This window comes from Cupressus sempervirens, chromosome 11 (genome assembly GCF_028749045.1).
Source record: "Cupressus sempervirens isolate cs-2001-9-10 chromosome 11, ASM2874904v1, whole genome shotgun sequence".
Lineage (NCBI taxonomy): Eukaryota > Viridiplantae > Streptophyta > Pinopsida > Cupressales > Cupressaceae > Cupressus > Cupressus sempervirens.
In genome coordinates this window covers 345,907,676-345,934,777 of record NC_143128.1, presented here as the reverse complement: position 1 = coordinate 345,934,777, position 27,102 = coordinate 345,907,676, and the positions used below count along the sequence as shown (strand labels likewise).

General features: G+C 32.8%; 1 pseudogene; it reads left to right on the top strand.

Annotated features, from left to right (window-relative positions):
- LOC149529495 (EH domain-containing protein 1 pseudogene) lies at window positions 1-26,959 on the top strand (annotated as a pseudogene).
- The last annotated feature ends 143 nt before the right edge of the window (window positions 26,960-27,102 follow it).

Below are 27,102 nucleotides of genomic sequence, written 5' to 3'. Positions count from 1 at the left end.
ATGGAAGAGTTGATTGACTCAGCCTTGGTGATTTTTAGTGACATCACTAAGGAAAATCTAGAAATGGATGTCCTCAACAATGCCAAAAATAGTGTGGTGGATAGCTTCCACACCACCAAGTGGACTTTTCATAAAATCCAAGAGCTCAAACATAGGGTGAGTAGCTTGGAAAGGGAGAACTACAGCTTGAAGAATAGGATAATAGAGGATGAAAAGAGCACAGATAATAGAGAGGAGGAGGTCAAGGACAGGGTCCAAGTGATGGAGAGCTCTATGCAGATTATAGTGGAACAAAGCTATAATATTCTCAAAGAGGCTAATGAGAATATTGAGCTTCTTATTAACAAAGTGGAGGAGCAAAGAACTAGTAAGGAGGAGGACCCTGCTCCCCACAATGCAAAGGATAGGACACTTGATGATAGCTCGAGAAAGCATACTAGATCTAGCATGAAAAAGATGGATGCCTTGCAACTTGACCAAGATCTCTTAGACATGAAGGTGGCAGTTGGTAGATTGTTAGAGCTAGAAATTAGTGTAGCAGAAATTCTAAGAGAAATCTCTTGATTGCCCTAGCTTTTTTTGGCCAGTCTTGGCTTTTTTGTCTTGCCCCCCTAGCTTTTTAGTGGTTTTATCCTTTAGTGTGGGAGCTATTTTAGCTAGTTGCTTTTACTTTCTTTTGATACTTTAAGCATTCTTTTTAGGGCCCCATTAAAACCTATTTTCCTTAATCAAAAACATAACACTAATCTAAACCTATTATTTCTCCCTTCTCAAAAGTAACTAAAATATGTATTTTCTATTTCTCTTAAAACATATTACAACAAGGTAAGATACAATACAAACCCTTTTATTTTACAAGCTCACAATAAACCAACACAAATGTGTGGAAACATGTAGCAAACCCATTTTTTTCTCTTCATTTCCTCTTGAATCCCAAGCACAGATCTACAATAAAAATAAGGATAACCATGGTAAGCTCACCTCTCAACCTAGACCTCTATGAGACCACCCCTAAGCTTTGAAGGATGAGATCAAATGAGATACAAACATACAACTAACAATATGAAAAAACATTAGCAAAAAGACAACAATAAACATCATTTCCAAACTTTCTCAAATAGATCACCAAGGACCCATTAATGTGGTGAAGTTTGATCAAAATCAATAGGAGATGCCCTAAAAATATTCAAGAATACATGTCTTCAAAAGGCTAAAACACAATTACATACTCTTCCTTCTTCACACATAAATATTCTCTTCTAGCCCCCAAAGTGTAATACAAACATGGATCCCATACTCCATGTCACGTCCCTCTTCCCCATGAGAAGAGACTTTGCACTACAAGGGTTGCCAAACCAACCCTTCACCCATAAGGCCACTTCTTCCCATCAAAGGGTGATTGATGCCTTAAATTATCGTGAACATACACTAAAGGAAATTAAGAAAACAATTAAAATCAAAATAGAAAATGCATACAACATATAAATAAAATCTATGATACATTGTGAACAAAAAAACCAAGTTTTCCTTCCATGACAAGCACACCAACCGTGATCCAAAACAAATAGAAAATGAGGGTTGATGAAGAGATTTTTCTTTTTTTTTATTAACCTTTCTTAAAAACCTTCTCCAAAACTATAGTGTCTTTCAAAATTGGAAAGGGGGTGAACAACCTCTTGTTGATCTCAGATTGGTTTTGACAATTGAGTGTTAAACACACTTAAGATATTTAATTAGTTCATGCCAAACTAGTAATGCATGTCGAGTACATGTAAATATAAGACCATGTCGAGTTGCAATGAGTTCTGAGTCACTCATGTGCTGGGTCTCTCAGGTGTTGAGCAGATAGACCATGCCAACTGGTCCAAGTGTCAAGTGAACAATAGATGTTCAGTAGTTTAGGTGCTAAGTTAGAAATAGAATTACAGTATATGCCAAGCATCAGTAACTTCATATGTCCAGTAACACAGATTGGACATATTTATTTTTAATGGCACAAATAACTATGTAAACCATTTTTTAGCCAACCTAAGGTTAGATTACAATCTTTTGAAGATAAGGATGAATCTATATGAGGATTCCCTATGAAATTACATGTAGCCAATCAAAAAAAGGCAAGGTTCAAGTAGAAATACAAATGAATCTTAGCCATAGATTTATACCTAACCTTAAGCCTTCTAGTCTTCTTAAGGAAGATTAAACCCTAAACTTCATGTGTGTGTGGAAGGGATTGAAGGAGGAGAATAGAGAAGTTTACATGTGCAAAACAGAGCATTCATGAAAACTTACAGGTTATAGAGAGTGAATTGCAGAATTAGTTTGAGAAGAATAGAGGATAAAGGATACATCATTGATACATCAAATTGTGAAGGATTAATCAAAGATTGGATAGAGGTGCTCTGTTATTAGGCAAGCAAGTGCCAACTACAAGATCTATGCTGAGACATTTTAGCAAGTGATTTCAGTTAAATCTCCTAGATAGAGTATTCCTAAGAAACTTTTCCAAATCCTTTAATAAGGTGGCATCCCAAGTGAATGACCAAAAGTCCTCTAACGAGGCACACTTCTAATAGGGTGTTGAAATACTCTAACAAGGTAGGACTTAATAGTCCTTGTAAGCCTTTAATAGGGCAAGCCTTCCATAGGGCAGATCATGATTCATGGTCAAACTATTGTAACCTTAATTGCCTACACTTTATAACTGTAGTAATGAAGATTTGCGGGTGTCATCCCCACCCTAGTTTTACCTTCTCTTTTGCAGGGTTTTTGGGTAATCATATCAAGTGTCAAATGTGTGATTTTGTATATATTTACATGATTGATGCATATGTTTAATATTTTATTTTAGTTTATCTATTGATTGCATAAGATGGATGCGAGGTGAAAATTTTTATGGCTTCATGTTTTAATTATTGATTCACCACCCCCTCTCAAAATTTTACCTTTCCTACTTGTTATTCCATCAATTGGTATCAGACCTGAGTTCGCAAATGGAGAAGCTTTGCAACTTAGAGGAAAGATATTGAAATGGAAGTCTACAAATTGGGGAAGACTATTGAGAACCAAGAGATTGAAATACATCTTATACTATATCAACTAACTGAAGCTAGAGATGCTTTGAAGAGTTCGTTAAAGAGAAGGAAATAGATTGCTATAGCAAAAAATTACACATAGTACAAAGAGATCGACACCACAAAGCTATTTGTAGATGGTAACTCTAGTGTATTTGATGCAACAATTATAGATCTAATTGAAAATAATAAAGCACAAGATGAGGAAATCAAAAATCTCATGCTAGGACAAGAATCTCAAGGCATGATGCTATGTGAGGTAACAGGACAAAAGAAGAAAGCCATAGAAGATAAGGTCATGATTGAAGAAGACAAAAGAATCTTGAGCAATAGACTAGAAGAGAAGTCAATAGAACTAACTAGGATCTTAAACATGCAATTGGATACCTTAAGCCGAATGATGAATGCTCATCATGAATTAAATTTCAAAGACATTGAGATTACTACATTCAATTTGTAGAATGAACAACTGCAGAATGACCCAAAAAGAGAAAAAGAAATTACTAAAAGTTTCAATAAGCCAAATGAAGCCATCAAGTATTTCAAACAATTGTTGAAATCCCCTAGATCGAACAATGATGCAGTAGGATTAGACTACACAAGCACTGAAGAAGGAGAATCATCTAAAGTTGCTAAAGAAAGGAAGATCAAAGGTAAGAACTCCAAGCCTACTTGTCATATTTGTGGTAAGAAAGGATATACTGCTAATGTGTGTAAGAGAAAGAATAAAAATTAGAATGCTAAGCCTAAGAACATGACTCATTGTCACAAATGCAACAAACAAGGTCATCAAACACATGAATGCAAAACCAAAACCATGCATGCACCAAGATTTGAAGGATGCTGCTACAATTCTCAGAAGTATGGACATAAAGAATTTGAATGCAATTCTAAGTCTATGTAGTCATCAAAAAATTCAACAAAGGTAAGAAGCTATGGAAACTTTTATAATTGGGATTACAACACAAGATATAGCTATCATTATTGTCAAGAATATGTACGTATCCTTGAGAATTGCATTAAGACACATTTCAGAGACAACTACAAAAGATGGTTGAGTCAAACCACATTTTCAACTGTCACAAGACTAGTCACATCAGTAAGCATTGTCCAACTAGGTCAAAGGAACCAAGTTGTGAATTTGATAAAGGAAAAGGCAAGGCAGATGTTGAATGCATTATGAATGAGATGAACAAGACATGGAAAAAGAGAGAAGATTGCAATACATCAAATGGAGAAGGGATCACTTCACCTAATGGGTCAGGTGATCACACCTCATCAAACTAGGCAATCAAGAGGTATGTGGGATTCATATTTAAGTGTTATCTCATACATTAGTTTCAAAGGAGTTAGTATTGAAAATACTACATTAGCATGAATAAAGATGCAAGATGTTGTTGAAAATTCAACTTAAATCTTTAAGTTTTTTCATGTTGTTGCCAAGCATGAAATGTTTTCAATGGATTCCAAGTGGAATGCTATTTGATGCCAAGCTAGCAGACTAGCTAGTAGACACTGAGCCAGTAGTAGCTGTTGAATGATAGAAATGTCTATAGATGTTGAGTAACTCTAGAAATGGTGGATGCTGAGCTTATAGATGTGTAAGCATTAAGCATTAAATGTTAGGTTTCCAAAGGGTATATGATTGATTTCTACCCATTTTTCATTATTTCAAATTTGAGCAAGTATAAGTAAAGTAGAAGGTGATTCATAAACTAGTTCAAAGCATTTGCATAGATCTCAGTGACAATATAACACCAATTCTTTAGATTTACAAGGTATTTTATCATAAGCTGAGCTATGCAAATTTCTTTTGCAAAAACCCTAGATTGATAGAATGACATCTAGTTCTAAAATGTAGAAGGGAAAGAGGTTTTTGATGTCCAGTTGGTTAGTAATGAAGTCCAACAACCCATTTTCAAGGCTATTCCTAACATCACCTACAAACAAGACACTTTAGGCATGTTGTTAATAATTCCCCCAAATGTCATTATGGTTCAAGATGTTATAAAATTTTACAATGGGAAGATTGGTAGCATAGGAGATTTAGAAATAAGAGAAGAATATGAGATATTATGCAAAAATGATGTGTTAAAAGAAGAATTCAAGATTGTTGAAAGAAAGGGTTTGACCTGTGCCCTAGAATTTTTGAGTGTTTTCAAGACTAAATGGATAAGAATAGTTTTAAGTCAAATCCATGATGGATGCTTATGGCTAGAGAGTGGACCAATAAATATATCAAAGAGGATAATCCACAAGGTAACTAGACACCCAACCCTAGACTGGCTCAAGACTCTAAGGAATAACTTAAAAGAAGTGATAGAGAAAAATACAGGAGCTAAATGAAACAAGAGAAGGATGACAATAGATACTATCATTGATCCTCTACTTGAATTTTCTATTAGGGTAATCTCACACAAATTCTATTAGTCTAGTAGATTGAATAGTGTACTCTACATAGCTATAGATGTTAGCGACAAAATTGTGAAGAAAGATCATACTTATGATTTGGAAAAACTTCAGCTACAACATATGATGGAGAATCTTGGAGCCATTAGAAAGACCAATAGTGCTCAGTGTAATTTTGGTGCAATACTAGTTTGTATATTCTTTTATGTACAGGAGACATTCCCATCTTTTGGCACTAAAGGATGGAAGACAAATAGGTCAGTTGTTGTTCAAATAAATGAATATATAGAACAAATGGGAGAAAATTTTGTAACTTTCATGACTAGCTATTTTGAAGACTTTAAGATTTCTATGAAGTAGAGGATGAGGATTCCTATTTCTTTGGTTGAACAATATTACAATGATATATGTTTTCTTGTAGACATTGATTGTACATATGTACAGGCTACTACACTTAGGGTAAGATGGCTAAGACCCTTAGGTTATGAGATTAATATTGATAAAGCCTCAATAGCCATCATTGCACTTCTAGTGGAGAAAGTTGACAAAAAGGAATTATTTTTTGGAAACTATGATGTAATGAGATCAAAGGTAGAAATGGAATTGAAGACTACTTCTACACTAAAGAAGAAAGACAAGTTGATAAAGAAGTTCAAAGCTAAATTTGGTGTGGGTGCAGAAGAGGAAGAGGAAGAAGATGAAGAGGATGAAGAGGAAGAGAAAGAACAAACCCAAGAACCTCTTGCATTATTCTAAGGAATGAGTGAGGATAAAGAAGAAGATAAAATAGTAGTTGTCAATGAAGAAAAGTCCGAGGAAGCACCAACTAAAGCAGAGCCAAAGAAGAGAAAGGCCAAGGCATAGCCTATGGATAAAGAAAAGAAATTTGCTAAACCAAGCCTAGCAAAGCCTATTGCTCCTACCACTAGAGACAACACAAGAGAAACAACTCAAAAGGCCAAGGAGAAAACCAAGCAAGTAGAACAAGGAGGCCAAGAGCAGAACAAATAGAGAAGGAAATATATTGCTTAGCCTAATTCAAATGAAGAAAAGATAGAATTAGATGGCATTAACCAATATAAAGTGGTGAGACACAAACCACTTTCTGATCTTGAAAATCTATGTGATAATGATAAGAAAAATGCAGATTTATTTGGATTGAAGAATTTAGATTTTGATAAATTGAGTAGAGATGAAAAGAATCAAGTGGAAGAGGCATTGTATGCTATGATGTCCAAATTTAAGAACACTCCACTAGAATTTTCCAACACTATACCCAAAAGTGTATATGATATTGTTGAGAAAAAGTGACATTACTATTTAAATCTTGAGAAAAAAATCAAAGAGCCAACATTAGCTCAAGTGATGCCAGAGATTAAAAAAGGACAAATTGATAAGGTAGTGAAGAGATATGTAGTTAGGTTTACACCTAAATATAGGGCCTCCAAAATTCTTCAAAGGAATATTGATCATGTGGTTAAGAAATCAACCCAAATATGGAAATTAATCTATGGGTTAACCACTATGAAGAAAGGTGAGGTTGAACCCTCTGAAGAAAAATAAGATGATAAGAATCAGGATAAGAAAGGTGACAAGGATGATGACATGCAGAAAGATGACATGATAGATAAAACTCTTAGGGAGGAAACTAAAAGGCAAGATGATGACATGGCAATAGTTAAGGAGAAGTAAGATGAACAAGTGTGCAAGACACACAAGTGCCAAGTGTTAGCCCCCCACATGACATAGTCAAGTCAACAGAGACAATTATTGTTAAGGATGTTTCTGATGCTTTAGCTCAGAACATCAATCCATTAACTATAGATGACTTGAAGAGGATATTGGACCAGTCTACACTCTGAGCAAAGCTATGTGAACATCTAGTATTGGTGAGTGTAGATGAGCTTCAAAAGATAGTTACTAATATCACAAGGGACAAGGTGAATCCACAAGAACCACCTTCTACCATCCATTTAGTTAGCCATGTGCAATCAGTAGATACATCTCTAAGGTTGACACACTTGTGAAAGTTGACACTATGCAAACTAAAGCAGAAGAGAAAGACAAAATAGGATAGATAGATGCATATGTACCTAAAGCACAAGATCAAGGTGCACCTCAAATCATTATGAAAGATAAGAGAAGATCTAAAAAGAGTGAAGATACACCAAAGGTGAAGGAACAAGAGGCCATCCAAGCATTGGTAGCTTTACCAAAATTTGGCTCTTCACCTACAAAAGCTCTTCAAAATTTGAGCACAAAAGAGACACCCCTACAAATCTTAGTGCTAGGCTCAAGCTCTTCTAAAGCTAAAAAAGAAACTCACTATGGTGACATCACTCTTGATGAAGAGGTAATGATACCTAAGTTTGATTATGACACAATGACTCTAGATCATACAAGTATTTTACAACAAGCCTTAGAGAAGATAAAGCATCAAGAGATGCTAAGGAGGGAATATAGGAAGAAGTAAGCTCTTCAAGAAATTAATGACATATTTTTAGATGCATTCAGCTTGCCTACTCCTAAAGAGACAAAGCCACTATTGGAATAATTTTTAGATATAGTGGACAAGATAAACAATGAAGACCTAGATACAAGTGCAAAACTTTTAGAATGGTCTGAGAAGAAGTTCCAAGGAAAAGTAAATGAGAAGATATTTGGTGAAATAGCACTAACCCAAATTGCATTGGCAACCAAGGTTGAGGATGTGAAGAAGGTACTTGAGAATATATTCTTAATATAAACCAAATTTTGTGGCCCCAAACTCTTCACCTAAGAGACCAAACACCGATTTTAAGCCTAGAGAGGAATTTAAACATATTAGGTACATAACTACCTCATAACCCAGCTCAGAGTGAGAAGCATTTTCATGCATTGCTTCAATTATAGAGTTAATTAGCTATGTTAACATCAAAAGATGCTAATATAAGAGCAAAATTGATAAATATTCAGGCCTCTCTCACCCCACACATGGAAATCCTTCACAAGCAACTAGGTTATGGAGAAACTCTACTAAATAAGGAACCAAGTATTTCTACTTTAGATGGCCTAGTAGACATTGTAGCAGAGCTAGCCATCCAACTCAAGTCATTGGATGTTGCATGTGACAACTGGGATTCAACTCTTAAGATTATCATGGAAGTCCATAAATCATTTTTGGACAAATACACTATTATTGTATAGCCCATTTGACATAAGTGTCAAAAAGGGGGAGATTTAATTAAGGGAGAGATAAGAGATGTTGAGGGAGATTTAAGTAAGGGGGAGATAAGAGATGTTGAGATAACACAAAAAAAATAGGGAAATCAACAAAATGCAAAGATTTTGGAAGTATAAAGAGTATAATGTTAGATTGTGGTCACTGATCAGGAAATTACTATACATACATACTTCATGGTAGCCGACATATTATGGCCAACATATGGCTGACATGTTATAACCCTAAAGCGGTTTAATACTTGTATAAAAGGGCTTAGGGTTGGGTATTGTTCATAATGTTGTGATACAAAATTGGTTCTTGCGGCGATATTGAGCTGTAAGGGATTACGGATTGTAATCAGGTTGTAATCACTGGATTGTAATAAGATCGAACTTGCTGTTTGGTGGACATAGCCTAGGGATTGGGTGAACCACGTTAAATCTTGGTGCCTTGTGTTCATTTCTATGTGTTCTATTATTTTTTGTTATTGGTTATATTTGCATGTAGTTTTTTATTTCTGTATGTGGTTTATCCTAACATATAAGTGATGCATTGAAGTCAAAGAGTATCAGTAGAGACAAACTTACTCAGAATGGAGAATAGATTTTGGATACAGAATAGATATATTAACTTAGGGGGAGTTATACATTTTAAGGTATGTAGGTTATTACAAAATTTTGAAAATTTTGAAGTTTTGTATATAAGTTGATTCATGGATATGTTATACTCAAGAAGATTAGATTGATTATGTATATTCAAGTGTTTTTGACACTCATGTCAAAGGGGGAGATTTTTTATCTAAGATTGGTTTTGACAATCGAGTGTCAAACACACTTAAGATATTTACTTAGTTCATGCCAAAATAGTAATACATGCTGAGTACAACATGTAAATATAAGACAATGTTGAGTTGCAATGAGTGTTGAGTCACTCAGGTGCCGAGTCGGTAGACCATGTCAAGTGAACAATAGATGTTGAGTAGTTTAGGTGCTAGGTTAGAAGAAGAATTACAATATATGTCGAGCATCAATACCTTCTTATGTTGAGTAACACATATTAGACATATTTGTTTGTAATGGCACAAACAACTATGTAAACCATTTTTCAGCCAACCTAAGTTTAGATTATGATCTTTTGAAGATAAAGACAAATGTATATGCAAATTCCCCAAGAAATTACATGCACCTAATCAAAAAAAGGGAAGGTTTAAGCAAAAATATGGATTAATCTTAGCCATAGATTCATACCTAACCCTAATTCTTCTAGTCTTCTTAAGGAGGAAAAAACCCTAAACTTCATGTGTGTTCATGCCAAACTAGTAATGCATGCTAAGTACAACATGTAAATATAAGACCATCTTGAGTTGCAATGAGTGTTGAGTCACTCAGGTGCCAAGCTGATAGACCATGCCGAGCAATTCAAGTGTTGAGTGAACAATAGATGTTGAGTAGTTTAGGTTCTAGGTTAGAAGAATAATTACAGTATATGCCAAGTATTAGTAACTTCATATGCCGAGTAACACAGATTGGACATATTTGTTTGTATTGGCACAAACAACTATGTAAACCATTTTTTAGCCAACCTAACATTAGATTATGATCTTTTGAAGATAAGGACAAATTTGTATGTAGATTTCCTATGAAATTACATGAATCCAATCCGAAAAAGAGAAGGTTTAAGAAAAAATATGGATGAATCTTAGCCCTAGATTCATACCTAACCCTAAGTCTTCTAGTCTTCTTAAGGAGGAAAAAACCCTAAACGTCATGTGTGTGTGGAATGGATTGAAGGAGGAGAATAAAGAAGTTTGCAAATAGAGCATTCATAAAGACTTAGAATTTATAGAGAGTGAATTGGAGAATTAGTTTGAGAATAATAGAGAATAGAGGATATAACATTGATACATCAAATCATGAAGGATTAATCGAAGATTGGATAGAGGTGATCTGTTATTAGGCAAGCAAGTGCCAATCACAAGATCTATGCTAAGACATTTTAGTAGGTGATTTTAGTTAAATCTCCTAGGTGGAGTAGTCCTAACAAGATTTTCCAAATCCTTTAACAGGGTGGCATTCCAAGTGAATGACCAAAAGTCCTCTAACTAGGCACACTTCTAACAAGGTGTTGAAATCCTCTAACAAGGTGGGACTTAACAATCTTTGTAAGCCTTTAACAAGGCAGCCCTTTCATAGGGTAGATCATAGTTCATGGTCAAACTATTGTAACATTAATTGGCTACACTTTACAATTGCACTAGTGAAGATTTGTGAGTGTCATCCCCACCCCAGTTTTACCTTCTCTTTTGGAGGGTTTCTAGGTAATCATATAAGGTGTCAAATGTGTTATTGCTTATATGTTTACATGATTGATGCATATGTTTTATATGTTACTTCAGTTTATCTATTGAATGTATAAGATGGATGTGAGGTGAAAAGTTTTATGGGTTCATGTTTTAATTGCTGATTCAACCCCCCCTGCCTCTCAAAAGTTTAACTTTGATACTTGTAATTCCAATACCTCTAAGTCTTATCAAGTCTCACTAAAAAGGCCTCCAATTGACCACCCAACTAATAGCCATTAAATGGAAAAGACTTCAAGTCCTTCCTCTTCCACTTTTTTCATCTCTCATTAATATGAGGAAAACCAAAAGTGTGGAGAAAGGAAATGGAGATGACCACATCCATTTTTTCCAGTTTTGAAAAGTGGTACTTTTGGAGGGTCATAAATGTGATTAGGACACTCTAATGGTAAAAGAATAAACCACCAACTCATGGTGCACCTATTGGGTTAGTTAATTTTCCTAAAAAATCCCTAAGGTCACTTTAAGCCCTCTAAAATTCACTTTAAGTTAACCTATGGGTTCAACATGATGGGACCTCACTCAAGTCTCTCTAATTGAGTAGTTTATTAGGTAGCCTAATAGGTACTACACTAGATTAGGTAGCTCTTTTCCCAACTCTAAGTGGACATGTCATTACCACATAAACATCTAATAAAAACCATTCACATTATGTTTACAATAAAATATGATAAAATAAGGTTTTGATTTCTTTATTAAATTAAACTTTGGTTTCACTATTTCACATAGGTCTAACCTTAGTTCTCCAATTTAAATTCTATGGATAATTTCTTGTACAGTAAATATAAGTATAAGTAGTCTAGGGAAATCATATATATAAAATCAATGCTACATAATTTAATTCAACATTGACATGTATAATCCATATTAAAATAATCTTTCACTTTCAAAGAAATTTTCATAATATAGTTCTCATATAAAGTATTTCCAAAATTCAACATCATGTAATACTCATCAATATCAATTTCAACTTTAAAATATAATTCCCATGTCAGATTATCTACTAAACAATCTGGATCAGGGGAGAATTCATTAATCTAAGGATAGCCCTAATAAATGCACTAGAGAAAATTCAAAGAAATTAGAGGTTGTGGAAGACAAATAAATTGATAACGTGAAGTCTTTTGTAGTGAACATGAATATCCTAGTGGACTAGGCTGCTAATTTATTGAAGACCTCATAGCTATGCTGGTGCTAGATTTTTTGTTTTTGTTTTTCCCTATTTTTTGTTAAGGCTTTTGTATTAGTTTATTCTTTTTCTTTAGTGTTGATGCATAGTTCCTCATGGGCTTTCTTATCTATTTATGTTTGATACTTTGTAAAATGTTTTGGGTCCTTTAAAACCTATTTTTACTTAATCAAAACCATAATTCAATTAATGTCATCAATATTAACACTTGAATATACAAACATTAAATCATACAAAATATTTCCTAAACATCATAATCATAAGTGCTAAATGAATATAATAATAATCACCACATAATATCAAATGATATAAAATGTCTCTATCTAATTAGTATAAAAAGTTTCAAAATTTTTACATCATAGAAGCATCAATATATGGATGTTTGAGTTTTAGTGTGATAGATCAAGGTGGGACTTCACTACTTTAGAAATAGAATGGAGCATTCAAGGAGTTTATTTCAAAGATAGTGGGTCCCATTGACCCAACCAATTTAGATGCCACATTATAGGTTATTCTCCAAAAGTGAGGCACTCTGATAAGTCATAGATATTATTTTATTATACTTATATACATTGGAAGAAAAAAAATTGTTTCATTTGAGACTAAGTTTATAGAGATAGTTCTTTGGCTTATTCATTTAATTAAAAATATTAAATTTATCCTCCAAGATATTATAGAATGTGTAGATTGCATTTTAGGTCAAGTGCATCATTGGAAAACCATGAAGACCAACCTTCAAAGAATAAGGAAGTAAAACTTTTATAAATTCCTAAAGTTATATAAGGGTGCAGAACTAGATAAATTTGATGAGTGGATCAACATTAGTATAACAAGTGCTAAGGGACCACATCAAATGTTTAAAAAAAGAGAAGATATTCTAAAGGAAGCTTATGATTAGATAGCTAAGGAAGATGATTTTTCAAACAAAGTTAGTCTTGGGACATGTGAAGATGACCTATAAGCTCAACTTTGTCATTTGGAAATTGTGACACATCAATTTAAGGGTTCATTTAAAGTTTTAACCACCGATGATGATCTTTGTAGGCTATTAAAAAATGAAGAATAAATAAAGAAAGCTAATAGAAAGATCAAAAAATTAGAAGAACATGCACAAAACACATAGAAATTTCAAAAGAAACAACACGATAATGTTTGACATAAAAATATTTAGGATCCCTTCAACATCATGGGTATTATTGAGAGACTTAAACCAGAGAATCCAAGGGTTCTATTATAGAATAAGGGAAAAACCAAAATCACATTTTTGTGGCTTTGTAATTTGAAAATTCTACAATTTTCAATAATTTTTTACATCTAAACTTTGAAATTTTGGATATCCAAAAATTCAAAAAGGTGATTAGCACTTAAGGAAATTTTGAAGATAGAAGTTCGAACATGAAGTTGATTTCCACAACTTTTGGTTGCTAATGAGTTTTCATAGTTTTCAATGCTAATTATGAATTTGGAAGGCTTCCACATGGATATTTTTGATAAGGTAAAGAATATTGGAGTTAACAATTAGTTTTGAATCATTATATGAGGCCATGCATCCAAATTTGGTGATACTTTTACAAGTGGAGCTTCAGATTCTTGTTGAAGACTAGTTTTGTTGCAGTTGTATTTTTATAGTTTAATAGTCATATATCAAATGTAATAGCTAAATTCATAGTAAAAATGGATGAAAATCCATGCATACTAGATAGAAACTAGTTTATGAGTGATATTCATACAACTTTTTGTAGTTGGATTAGATTTTCAGTTTAAGGAAAAATCCCCAATTTTTGGTTCTAGTAGTTAACACACTATAAAATAATGCTCAAATGATGTCAAGGTCAATTTTTTTGAAATAAATTAAATGTAATTGGTACTTCAATCCATGGTATGCTTATTCCTTCTTGTATGTACATTTTTATGAATTATGCACTTCTAATTTATGAATTTCAATGAGCCAATTATATTTATTGTGATTACATTTATGATTCTAGATTGTAATTTCTTTGTTGTCATGATTTCAAGAAATATTTTATGCTGGTGTGTTGAGATAATTTTTTCTCATGTGTGAAAACATCAAAGGTAGCCTCATGATTTAATTAATTTTGAAAAATCATGCATCTCTTACAAATTTCCTTTGGTAATTGCATCTACAAAGTTTCAGTTGCATTGCTCATAGGTACATGGGATTTCTTCATCTTCTTGATGATTTAAATTTCAAGGCAATTCAGTAGTGGTTATGTCCATTTACATTTATTTTCTTGTTCTCTTGTTACCTTTAACCTTTTTGTGATTTATTTATGATAGTGGCTAATTTAGGAAACTTATTTTATTTGCATTGATAAATCTGCATTCATCATTAAAATTTAAAAAAATGCAAAAAAGTTAGGAATCATCTCATTATTTTTTGTTGTCTACATATGTTTTCATGAAATCAATAGAGGCTTGTGAACATAAACATTATTCTTCAATTGAGATATCTAGGTGGTTGACAAGTAACCTACATGAAGCTTGGGGTTTATTGTCATGATCCTTTTAAGAGAGAAATTTGTGTCATATTTCTATCATTGTTGTTGTGTAAAAATAATGCTCAACAAGAATATGCAAATTTTGTCTTTTGTTACAAAACTCACAAGTTGGCCATGGGAAGTACCTTCACTAATCCTTCATTTAAAGCATTTGTAGAGACTTTGATGTTGTAAAATTCAAAATCAATGGATATGGGTATTCTCAACTCTTTAAAGTCTATAATATTGGTGACTAATAATGAGAACCAAAAAAATAACGGTCACAAGTACAAAAATAACAATATATGATTACATAAACTGCTACAAATTGTACATATATGACTAATTTTGATCACATGACCATTGGTAGTTTATTGCTGAACACTTATCTTGCGACCAAATTCATGACAAAATTATTTTAATCATTGATTTGGTAATTTATTTGGTAGTTTATTTGATCATTTATTTTGTAGTGTATTTGGTTCTATAATTGTTCATTTATTTGGTGGTTTATTTGGTAGTGTATTTGGTAATTTATTTGGTTATTTATTTAATCATTAATTTAATCAAGTAGGGCACAATAGAATCAAACCACCACCCTCCTACTTGTAAAGTAGGTGCTCTTCCATTGAGCTAGTACCATTTAATGAATAATGTTAAAAAAATGTTATTACCTTCCCAACATGATGCAGGAGCATCCAGAGGTATAAGGGCAATCCTGTGTCACCCAAAAAAATGTACCTAGACTTAGTTTCTGTTTTATGTCTTTACATTTTTGGATACCCATTTGGCTCAAATAAAGCTTCCAACTCTCATAGTTCAACTATCAGTGCGTTTGAAAATCCCAAAAAAATAGGAGCATGTATTTGGGCCATCATTTTGGTAAACTAGAAGGTGTGAATTGGCCAGATGAATGTAATCATGATTTAGAGCATTCCAGAAAAAGAATCAGGTTAATAGGCCCCACGGTTTGAAAGTTATTGCAATTTTTTGGGTTTTGGAGACCTCCTAAGAATGCTTCAAAGTCAAGTTTGGGGCATTAAATGACCTTGAAAAGGGTCAAAAATGGGAGATGAGTGAAGCTGGTCCATAGGGCTATAGAGCGCTTCGAGAGCTTTTCAAAAATGTAAATGGTTTGTCAATCGGAGCTACGGTTCAAAAGTTATGCCTCCCGGAAGTTTGGCTACTATTTCTGGATTCTTCTAGATTTGCACCGACTTCTAACGCAGCTTCTGGAACCTTCTATTTTGTCAGTGGATGCCCACTAGCACTTTCTAGAATTTACTCCTAGTCCTTAACCCTTCGGGGTCTATTTAAGGAGATTTTTGGCATTGTAAAAGGCAGTTCGGAGCAAAGTTTGAGAGGAGGTGCTAAAAGGAGAAATATTCTCCAGATTTATGCTATTGTAAGCCCGTAGGGCATGTTTTGAAGTTTATTTTCTCTGCACTGTTTGTACTAGCTTATCTTCTCAGTTAATATAATTTCCCTTTTCTATTGTGTTCATTCTGTTGTTGGGTTGTGTCCCCATCACAACATTAGATCTACCATGATCATGATCATTGTAACATGATATACTCTTTGTTTTCAAGTAACACAAATTTTAGATATTATGAAAAACAACAATCTAAAACTTTATCAAAAACAGTTCAGCAATTTTAAATTCTTATGTTCAAGCATTTTAAAATTAGATTTTACACTAGTACATTTTCGCAAGAGCATTTGGAGTGCTTCAAATTTTCTAAGTATGTAACAAAAGTAGAATGCTTTTCAACAAGGCCTTCAAATGGAAAAGAGAAGTTGGTAGTTTATTGCTTCAACATTTAAAAGTTGTGAGAAATATACAAAAAGAAAAGAACCATTAAAGAGAAAAAAGTTAAATATTGAGAATTTGAGTTTTTTAGCTACAAATGTATGACTTGCAAATATATATGATAAATACTTATTTTCTTTAGTTTTTTAATCTCATAAAACATATCATAAATACATCATATTGAGAACATATTCATTTTATACACAATGTTTGATATACTTGATGCTTACAAATAATAGTTATTATCTAGTGCAAATATACATGCTACAGAGATTGTAAAGAGGAATGCCCACCACACTATATGAGTGTCATAAATGATATATTTGGAATCTTACTCCTAGAGAACCTTGACAAGTCAGGGCTACTCCTACACAACTTCATCATATTGAATCCTAATCAATTAATTGGAGATTCCCACAACTAGAAAGCATGACTATTTTGCTAAATTAGAAGAACCTAATACCAAAAAAAATTACTTTTATGGACATGTCACTCCTCCTGATACAAATTCCTAGTGATTCTATTTACCTAAGTTTAGGTAAAGGTGCACATTGTAGAGTTTCATTGAGTTTGTAAGAATAGTTCAATTTTTTTTGGATATTTTCTTAGAGCAATGGCTAGAGACTTTCAAGCACTATTGTTTAAATGGGGTACTCTCAAATGTCCATGTCCACAAGAGACACCACAAAGACATCTGCATCATATTTCTGGGATGTATATACATAAATATTTATTCTAGATGGGGATGCTAAGTAAAATAATATCCTAAGCATAACTCTACCAATACCACTTGGCATCACATTGAGAACATATTTATTTTAAACACAATATTTTGTATACTTAATTCTTGTAGAAAATAGTTATTATCTAGTGCAAATGGGGTGCTCTCAAAGTCCATGTACACAAGGGATGCCACAAAGACATCGTGATCATATTTCTAGGATGTATATACAATAATATTCATTATAGATGAGGATGATAAGTAAAATCATATCCTAAACATAACTCTCCCAATACCACCTGACAACATATTGAGAAAATAATTATTTTACACACAACATTTGATAAAATTTATTGCTTGCAAAAATTACTCTTACTATGAGTGCAAAAAAATATGCTATAAAGATTGCCAGGAAGATTGCAAATTGAACCATGATAAAATAATAGAATAACTTTTATGTGTAAACATCATGAACCTCCAAAAGCTTCACAACACCATGTAGGAAAAATTGATATTATAAAGTGCAGAGACAACATGTAATTATTTTAATGAATCACAAGATCTTTTCACCCAATATATATGAGGAATGTCTATAACCTCACATATATTATGAGGGATGTCTATAACCTAAAATATATTTAACTCTTGAACAATATTAATATGTTCATAGAAAATGTGTTGGCCTAATGATAGAAAAAATGTATCCATCGTTATAGCTGCTTAAGTTTCCTTTTTCAGTTGGATCTGCTAACTTGCAACAATTTTACTTGTTTCTTCTACCACCATTATTTTGATCCATGCTGATATTATGTAACTAGTAAATTTAAGGAAAGGTATGAAGAGAAAGAACCTTTCCTGCTATTCATTTTTAAAAAAATATATTGGTATGGGTTGTACTGATTAGCTTTTTGGGTTGGACAAATGTGGCCAAATTTGATTAGGAAAGCCAAGGAAGCAAGAATCAATGTTATTGACACTTATGTATTCTAAAATATGCATGAACCTAATGAAGGCACTATAGATTTCATTTCTTATATACTACACAGATAAAAAAATAAGCTCTTATTTGACACTTCATATCTGTTTGGGTTTATTTTGTTGCAAGCTTCATTCTTTCACACTAACTCTAGTTTAATAAAATAGTAAAATTTCAATATATGTGATTGTGTAGTATTACTTTGAACATCATTTTGACCTGGTCAAGTTTGTCAAGATTTCTTACTAGATAGGGGCTTTGTGTGAATCTAATGATTGGTCCATTTTTTTCTTAAGTCTATGTCAACTTTGGTGTATCATAATGTAACAGGTGCTCTGTATAATATGTCCATAAGCCTAGAAAACACTGTAGCAATTGGTGCTCATCCAAGAAGTGTGTCAAATCTTGTTACTTTTTAATCTTCTTAGTGTGGTCTTTTGGAGGAGTATGTAGCAAGAGCTCTAGGAATCATATTTTGTTTGAAAAAATAAGGGAGGAAATGAAACAAAAGGGAGTCATACCCTTTTTTTGAAAACTCAAGAATGGATTCATAATATTAAATATTTCTTGGATCAAGAGTTCAGTTTGAGGATTGGAAGTTTATTTTGTAAAGGGCAAGTCTCTTTTAGGCTATTATCTAAATTACAAAAAATTAAGAATTGAATTTAATATTAAGTTTTAGTTTTTCAGACTCTACTTAGCTACTTAATTAAACCTGAATATATTATCCATTTTGGTTACATTTATTTTAGTATTTGGAACTATTATAGTAAGATGGTGTTAAGCCCTCTATTATTTTATATTTTGAATTAAAGTCCTCCTAAATTTTAAGGTTCTATAAATAATTGAAAATAACTATAAATATATAATAATATTTTTAAGCAATATAGATATATTAATTAATGAATGATAATTTAAATTAATATTTACTTTTATATATTTTTATCAAATCAGGAAAAGGAGAATATCATCTATCATAATCCAAAGTGGAATTATCCTTAGGTAGACCAAGGTAAAGGGAAGAAAATGCCTCACAAGGATACATTAGAGAATTTAACAGAGACACCAAAAGCATCCTCTTCTAACCAAGACTCTCACTCCAATAGCCTAGGCTAGGGCTAAGAGACATTAAACTTTGAAAGAAATTGTTTAGATAAAATAGTTCCAAAAAATTCAAATGAAAAGAATTAAACTTTACAATGATGCCACTAGTAGAAAACATGAAGAATATTTTAGATGTGGATTGGATCAATAGAAGAAGATCTCAAGTATTTGAAAGGGTAGAAGTAAAGGATTACTACAAAAGAAGTATCAGTAGGTTTATGGGACTTGTTAACCAAATGTTTGAGAATATGGGAGTAGAAAAGTGGGTTTAGGCTACTATTTTGGCTCTAAATGGCTAGTGTAAACCTCTTGATTATAGGTAGTTGAAACACTAGTGTAAACCCATTGCAAACAGAAGTTGTCAACTCTCAAAATGGCTTGTGAAATTCTATGAAGACTCTTACAAGAATAAAAGTAAAATGCTCAATATCATTAAATCTCTATGAATTGCTAATGAATAACATCCCCTAGTTCATATCATTCCTACTAACCCTCATGAGATCTAGACACAACACTTCCTATTGAGTATTGTAATAGTTATAGCATGGTTCAATTAAGAATGGGTAACTAAACTCCAAAGAGCTAACTTGTCTCAATATTAAATAAATAACTATAGATGAAATAAATCTTCTTGGGAAGAGCATCACCATCAAAAAGCACCAGCTAACATCCACAATGTTTAAGTAGAAAACTATTATATCAGAGTCCATTCATAAATATACTAGCAAGGATTACAAAGCCTTTACTACTTTCTAGAAGCCCTAAATCCTTATGGAGGATGAAGTGAAATGAAAAATATTTGTTATGCCACAACAAAATAATTTGAGTAAAGTTGTTCAAGGCTCTTATACCCTAAAGGAAGGCCTTGACTATGAGGATTTTATACAAGTTTATAATTTCTTTCAGTTTTTCTTATGTTAGTTTTATAGGAAAAAGTGCATATGGCTTAATGACTATGTTATTTCCTAGTAAAACTTGAATTTTTAGGACTCTGGTGATTATGCTTATAAAGAAAAACATAAGGCTCTTTGATTCAAGGATCTCTTTAGGACAAGTAGACATCTTCTATAGAACAACTAGTTTTGTGAAGAGCTCATAAATTTATATGGATACATTGAATGATTTAGTAGGGTAGGAAAATTATTTATTAACTTTGATATTTTTATTTTGAAGTCAAATGTAAAAGATCAATAACAAGCTTTTTTTGATTCAAAACGATTGGGATTTCTTGGCTTTAGGAGTTTGTTATAGTAGTACGGATAATATCTTTATCTCAAAAAGGGACTAAGGTCACTATAGATATTCTTAAGAGTATATAGGTGGAGAATATCAATTGGGCCTCCTACAATCACCATGATCGAAATTGACAATAGATTCAAATAGTTCATTAAATCAATCACAATTAGAATTAGCTTAGTAGTTTATATCTAAATCAACGAAGAAGGTATCACTAACCTTAGTTATATCAATATTTGATTGTTTGAAGATATTGTAAATAGAGAAACTAAAGCAATTGGAAGTTACTTATCGGTTCAATGAGTTTTGCTCACCCATTATGACCAACAATAACTTTGATGCCAAACTAATGGTCATGCTTCTAGTTCAATATTCAATAGGAAAGAAAACCTTTATCAAACATGTAGTAATAGTTAATTATCTAGGCAAACACACTAGATTAGAGCCCACTGCTGATTTATTTGTTGTGGTAATGTGAGGGCTCGATGATAAAGTGTTTGAAGAAATACAATCCCAGTGAAAGGAGATATACCTTTTAGTGGGCTAACAAGATTTGACTCTGATTTTCTCTCTAAATTTGAGTGCTCACAAATGCCACATCTACTTCTAGAGCATGATACATTTATTGATACTCCAGGAGTTCTATCTAGAGAAAATAAACATACACAACATGGCTTTGACTTTGTTGGTGTGACTTCCTTGTTTGTTGCAAAATGTGATCTTATATTCTTGTTATTTGACACTTAAAAGCTCAATATTAGTAATGAGATAAAACATGTTATTAGGTCCCTTCATGGCCATGATGAAAAGATAAGGACACTTCTCAAAAAAAAAGATCAAGTTGATACATAATATCTAATGAGAGTATATGGAGCATTGATGTGGTCACTTGGAAAAGTTCTAAATACACCAAAAGTGATATAGGTATATATTGGTTCCTTCAATGATAAACCAATAAATGAAGGAGAAATAAGTCCCATTGGAAATAAATTAATTGAAAAGGAGATGGAAGATCTACATACTGATTTGAAAGATCTTCCTTGGAAGGTCTATGATCATTGAATAAATGAATTTATTAAACATGCTTGAGCTACTACTATTCATGAATACATGATTAATCATCTGAAGAAAGATATTCTTTGTAATGCCCTACCCAAAGATCCTTGGAACAAGGATTCAATAAAAGCCAATATAAAAAAAAAAAAATTACAAGTATGAATGCACATGTCAACATCACACAGGGATCACACAGATCACAACAAAAGACTTCACCACAATCCTAGCAACCAACAAATCTGTGAACACCACTACCAAATTGACACATGCAAACATAAGCCAACAATGACCACACACATGATGAGGGCTTGAAGAAATGACCATTCATCAACAAAACACCAAGATGGGGTAAAATGCATAATCCTAAAATTTGGCTAAGTCTAAAATCCTGAAGCCCTAAAATTTGGCTAAGTCTAAAATTCTAAAGCCTTCAAATTTCCTAGAATCTTTATCATATCTTGGAGAGGTCTAAAACCTATCTCAAAAGATTTGTCACATATATTAAAATATATCTTAACTATAAGTTGATGAAATATACATCAACTTATAATTAAACAATATATTTTAAACCCTTTTGAAAGACTATTTTGAACTAGAAAGGTGTGAAATCCAATAAGGTGTCCAAAACCAACTTCCAAAACTTCCTTGCCTAAACCTAACTGCTCATTATTTCTCATACAAGAAAGTGCACTGGTCTCAAGTCTCGCACAAGGAAGTGCCCAATATCATATGAGGAATTACCAAGAACTATGCGAACCTTCACATTCTCATGTGAGGAGATACTAATAACCACATAAAGACATGCAAGGAGCCATGCAAACCTTCACATTCTGACATGAAAAAGTACAATTTCACATGAGGAAACACATCAGCAAGCCAAAACACTTAAGGAAAACAACTTAGGAAATGAATTTCCTCCACACCAAGGAGTACTAGATCCACTTAAATTGAGGAATGAACACTCGAGCATATAAGCATCAAGAAAGAAGAACATCTATCCATCTAAACCAAAGTAGTAAAGAATATATTGAAAGCAACATTGTAGTGAACATAAGAAACATCACAATGTAAAAAAATAACATCACAGTAATTGAACAACTAAACTATGTGGTTCCTCCCAACCACCAATAGCATCATAAGACCATTATGGATCCTAGCCATCCCCTATGCATAACATCCCAAGCCATCGATTAGATCATCGATACTATCATAATAGGGATGCCACTCCTAAAACATGCTACAAAATAAGCATAAGAAAATCTAACATGCTAGAAGTAAAGCATAAGATAATCCTACAAAGTAGATAACATCACCTATCACATGCTAAACATCAATAAGCAATAGATACACCAACAAAGCAATTCACGTCATCTAATCATATGCTAAACATCATAATATAGGAATGTGTCAAATAAACTAACATCATCTAAACATGATATCCAAGCATTCCAATGAAAGCATAAATCACAAGAAAGCATACTCTGAGACCCAAAGTATCAAGTGAAAACATCCAGCAATGGTTGCACTAGGACAAAAGACCATCTCAATACATCGGTCCCTAGTAGTGGTGAAGGTAGCTACGCCTCCCAACCATGTGGCACTCATAGGTCCACACCCATCATGCTAATGGAGATAATGATCCAGCCACAAACATACAAAAACAACATCCATGGCTAACAATCACACCAGATAGTATGATGGTTGTAATTAAGAACCTAAGATAATGGAAGGAGTATAGGTCCTAGTCAAACACTCAATAGACTACTAAGTAGGGGCTGACATCTTGGAGAGTTTCTTGGCATCCAAAAGCCCAAGCTTAGATCATATGTGGAAACACTCTCAAGGGACTCCCTTGGAACCATCACACAAATGTGGAACTTTTCATTATCTTAAGTTTTATTAACACTCACACATTTTAATCTAGTTATCACTTACTTAAAACTTCCCATCTTCCACCAACCTTTGACACCATAATAGTCAAGCTGCAAGATAAAAGCCCCCTCTAGATGCTACCCTACTCTACCCATGCTCATCCTACAACAAGTTCCTGTGGGCATGCATACTCCCATCTTAACCACAATGATCATAACTTCTAGAAGTACCATGGAAGATTGAGACCTGCAAGTCCTCTAAAAAATGTATGTGCATGTACTTGTGCATGGAACACTAGCATCACAAAGATCATAACACAAGGACTGGATGAGAACACAATGCAAAAATATCACCCAACCGAAAATAACTTGGGAGGATGGATTCTACATGAATCCAAAAGCCAATAAAACCATACATCATGAAATCACTCAACTGGCCTCAATCTAAGAGTATGGATTCTACATGAATCTCAATGATGCAACAAGACCAAACATCATGAACTCACTCAAGCAGCCTCAATCTAGGAGCACAGATTCTACACGAATCCTAGTGTCCATAAAACAAAAGCAAAGGTCCAAAAGAAACCATAACACCAGGTATTAAATCACTCAACTAAACACAAAGTCAGGAGTACGGGTGTGATATGCATCCTAATGCAACATAAAAGTGCAATAGTGGTATGACTAATATCCAAATGGATCATTCAGGTCCATGACCCACATTGTGCCAAGAAAACTCGAGAAAATAGGGTAGCATGCAAAATGAGGTAAAAACCCAAAATTTGGAAAACTTTGAAATTAAAACCCTTTTGACCTTTGGGTACAAAAACCCCAAAAATCCAAAAATAATCAATTTTGGACACCATATGCAAAAACAACTAGCATAACGGTGCAAAACCCCAAACCCTCAACCTAAAAAATAGGGAAATCCTCATACCCGCCCAACCACGTAGAGGTAGCATACAGAAATAGAGGGGAACACTAGTTCTCAGCCTCCAAAAAAATGACTACCAAAAATAGAAGCAGAAAAAAAGTCAAAATAATAAAACAGGAAAGCCCTACCTCACAGCCAAAAGGGAAAAACAAAAATCGAAACCATAAAATAAATAGCCCACAGAAGTAGCTGAAAATCATGGCAATCTAAGTTTTCCCCAAGCTGGATCCAACGAACTCAACCTCGTGACAATCCCATGCCCATAGCTCCCAGAATGAACAAAACAATAAATCCTCGTGAAGAGGATTTTGGGTTTTTTATCTCCAACTTTCTAATTCAAAAGTGATAAGTGAGGAATTAAATTTCTTTTTGGATATTTATTCACTTTTCAAGTGAATAATCGATTAGGGAAAATAACTAGCCAACCTAGTAAAACCTCGAATTGACCCAAATCAAAATAGGCTATTCCTAGAAATAGGAATTCATATATGGCAAAGCTGCTAGAAATTAACAATAAATCAATTAAAGGCTTGAAATTTTGAAAACACAAAAATTTCCTTAACAACTTTGGTGACAATGCAAACCTCTAAATGCATAGACATGCTTACTGGTCTAATCACATAATGCAAATGAATTTGGATTTAATAATCACCTAAAGAATTAATAAAACAATTAAAATAAGGATACGTCAACCATATAGGGATGACATTGGTAAAATATAAATGGCTGAATCATTAACTCCATGTGCCACTACTAGGGATATAAATCTTGCACACTAAACAACACAATCAAGTGCAATTGCATATAATAACATAGTCAAAACAATAAATGCATTAAATCATCTAATTTAACCATTTATTTAATTATATCAAAATAATCTATTTACATCACTCATGTTCATATAAAGCATAACAATCTAGGAATGAAGTAAATAGCCATAGCATTAAATCCATCACATAACATAATTAAAGATATGTCCAAATATCAGATAACTACATATCATCATAAAATACACCATCATCTCAAAATGGCATCATCATGCAATATGATTGATTGAACAACATAGTAATCTAACATCTATGATACTAAAATCAATGTATAACATCAGACCCTCAGGTCATCTCAAATGTAAAACATAACATGAGTAACAAATATCTCTCAGATCAAAATATAACAAGGTAAATATCTGCAACACATAGCCAATGAATCCAACAGGGACAATAAATTTCTAATTATTTAAGCATTTAATAATGGTAGTTTAAACAACAACAAGGAGACACTTAAAACATCTAAGCAACCAGAGTCATAAACATGACTAACCACTACTACAAGAACCCAGTCCAACGTAGCATGGTAATAGCACATAGTGCAATCTTTGCACACATCTCAAGGTAATCACAAAACAACCTCATGATACCACATTGATCTTGGTAACCATTGACACAAACCTTAGTGAACCATAAATCACATCATAATCTCATAAATCAGCCAAAGCATAATCAAATCAACTGATACAGAAACATAAATCAAATCACCTACAATATAGACTACTCATGGTCACAATTAGGGTAAAATTTAAGAAACCTGCCTCCAAAAAAAGATATAAAATATAGGTGAATCTTTCATTATTTTGAAAAAACAAAATTATTTATATTGGCGAAACTCTCAATTTTTTATTCTAAATATGATTAATTTTGGTGATTATGTTTGAATCATAATTTTTTTGTATAAAATATTGATGAATCTCAATAATAATAGGAAGTTCATTAATCACCATGGAATATTACAAATCAAAATTGAACATTTTTTTACCTTGTGGAACGTTAGGAGAATCGTTACATATACTTTAAATCAATAGTGAATAATAAATATTGGTGATATATCCCTAAATTAATTAATAATTATGATAATTATTGGTCAGTTCAATTTAATTTCTCCAATAATATATTATATTTAGGTAACTCAAATCTATTCATGTAACAAATATTGTGGGGAATATTTGAGTTTAAATTTTTCAATAAAATAAATTATTGGGCAATTTTAAATATTCTAGAACTGAATTTTATAAAACTATGGTGATTTAGATTGTATCAAATCTTAAATTATTAGCCAAATTACTAGCCAAAAAATTCTAAAATTAGCCAATTTACGAATATTAGCCACTAAATTATACCCTAGTCACAATCATGATCCATCACAACAAAAGATCAACAAGGTTGCATCCATTAGGATGACTTTAAAAAGTCAAATGGGAGAGGCACTACATTCTTGATATGATAGAAAAGGAAAAGGCTCAACAACCCCTCATTGATAACATGGTTGATGAATTTCCAAAAGGTTCAAAGAGAGTATCATTTACCAGTTGGTGATTTCCCAAGCATTGAACATTTTAAGGAAGTTTTAACTAAATATAGCATTGATGAATTTGAGAAGCTAAAGCCAAAAATGGTCCAATTGATAGATAACATATTGGGCTATTACATTCCTAAAATACTTCAGAGGTTCAAGAATCCTTACAATTAAATACATTCTAATATTTAAGATTGTAATTTGGCATTCCAATCTTATATAAATATCTGCATGTGATGCATTATCATATAGAGAAGCCATATTTATTATATGCAGTGGCATCATATGCTTTTTGTGCATTGACATCATATGCAAAT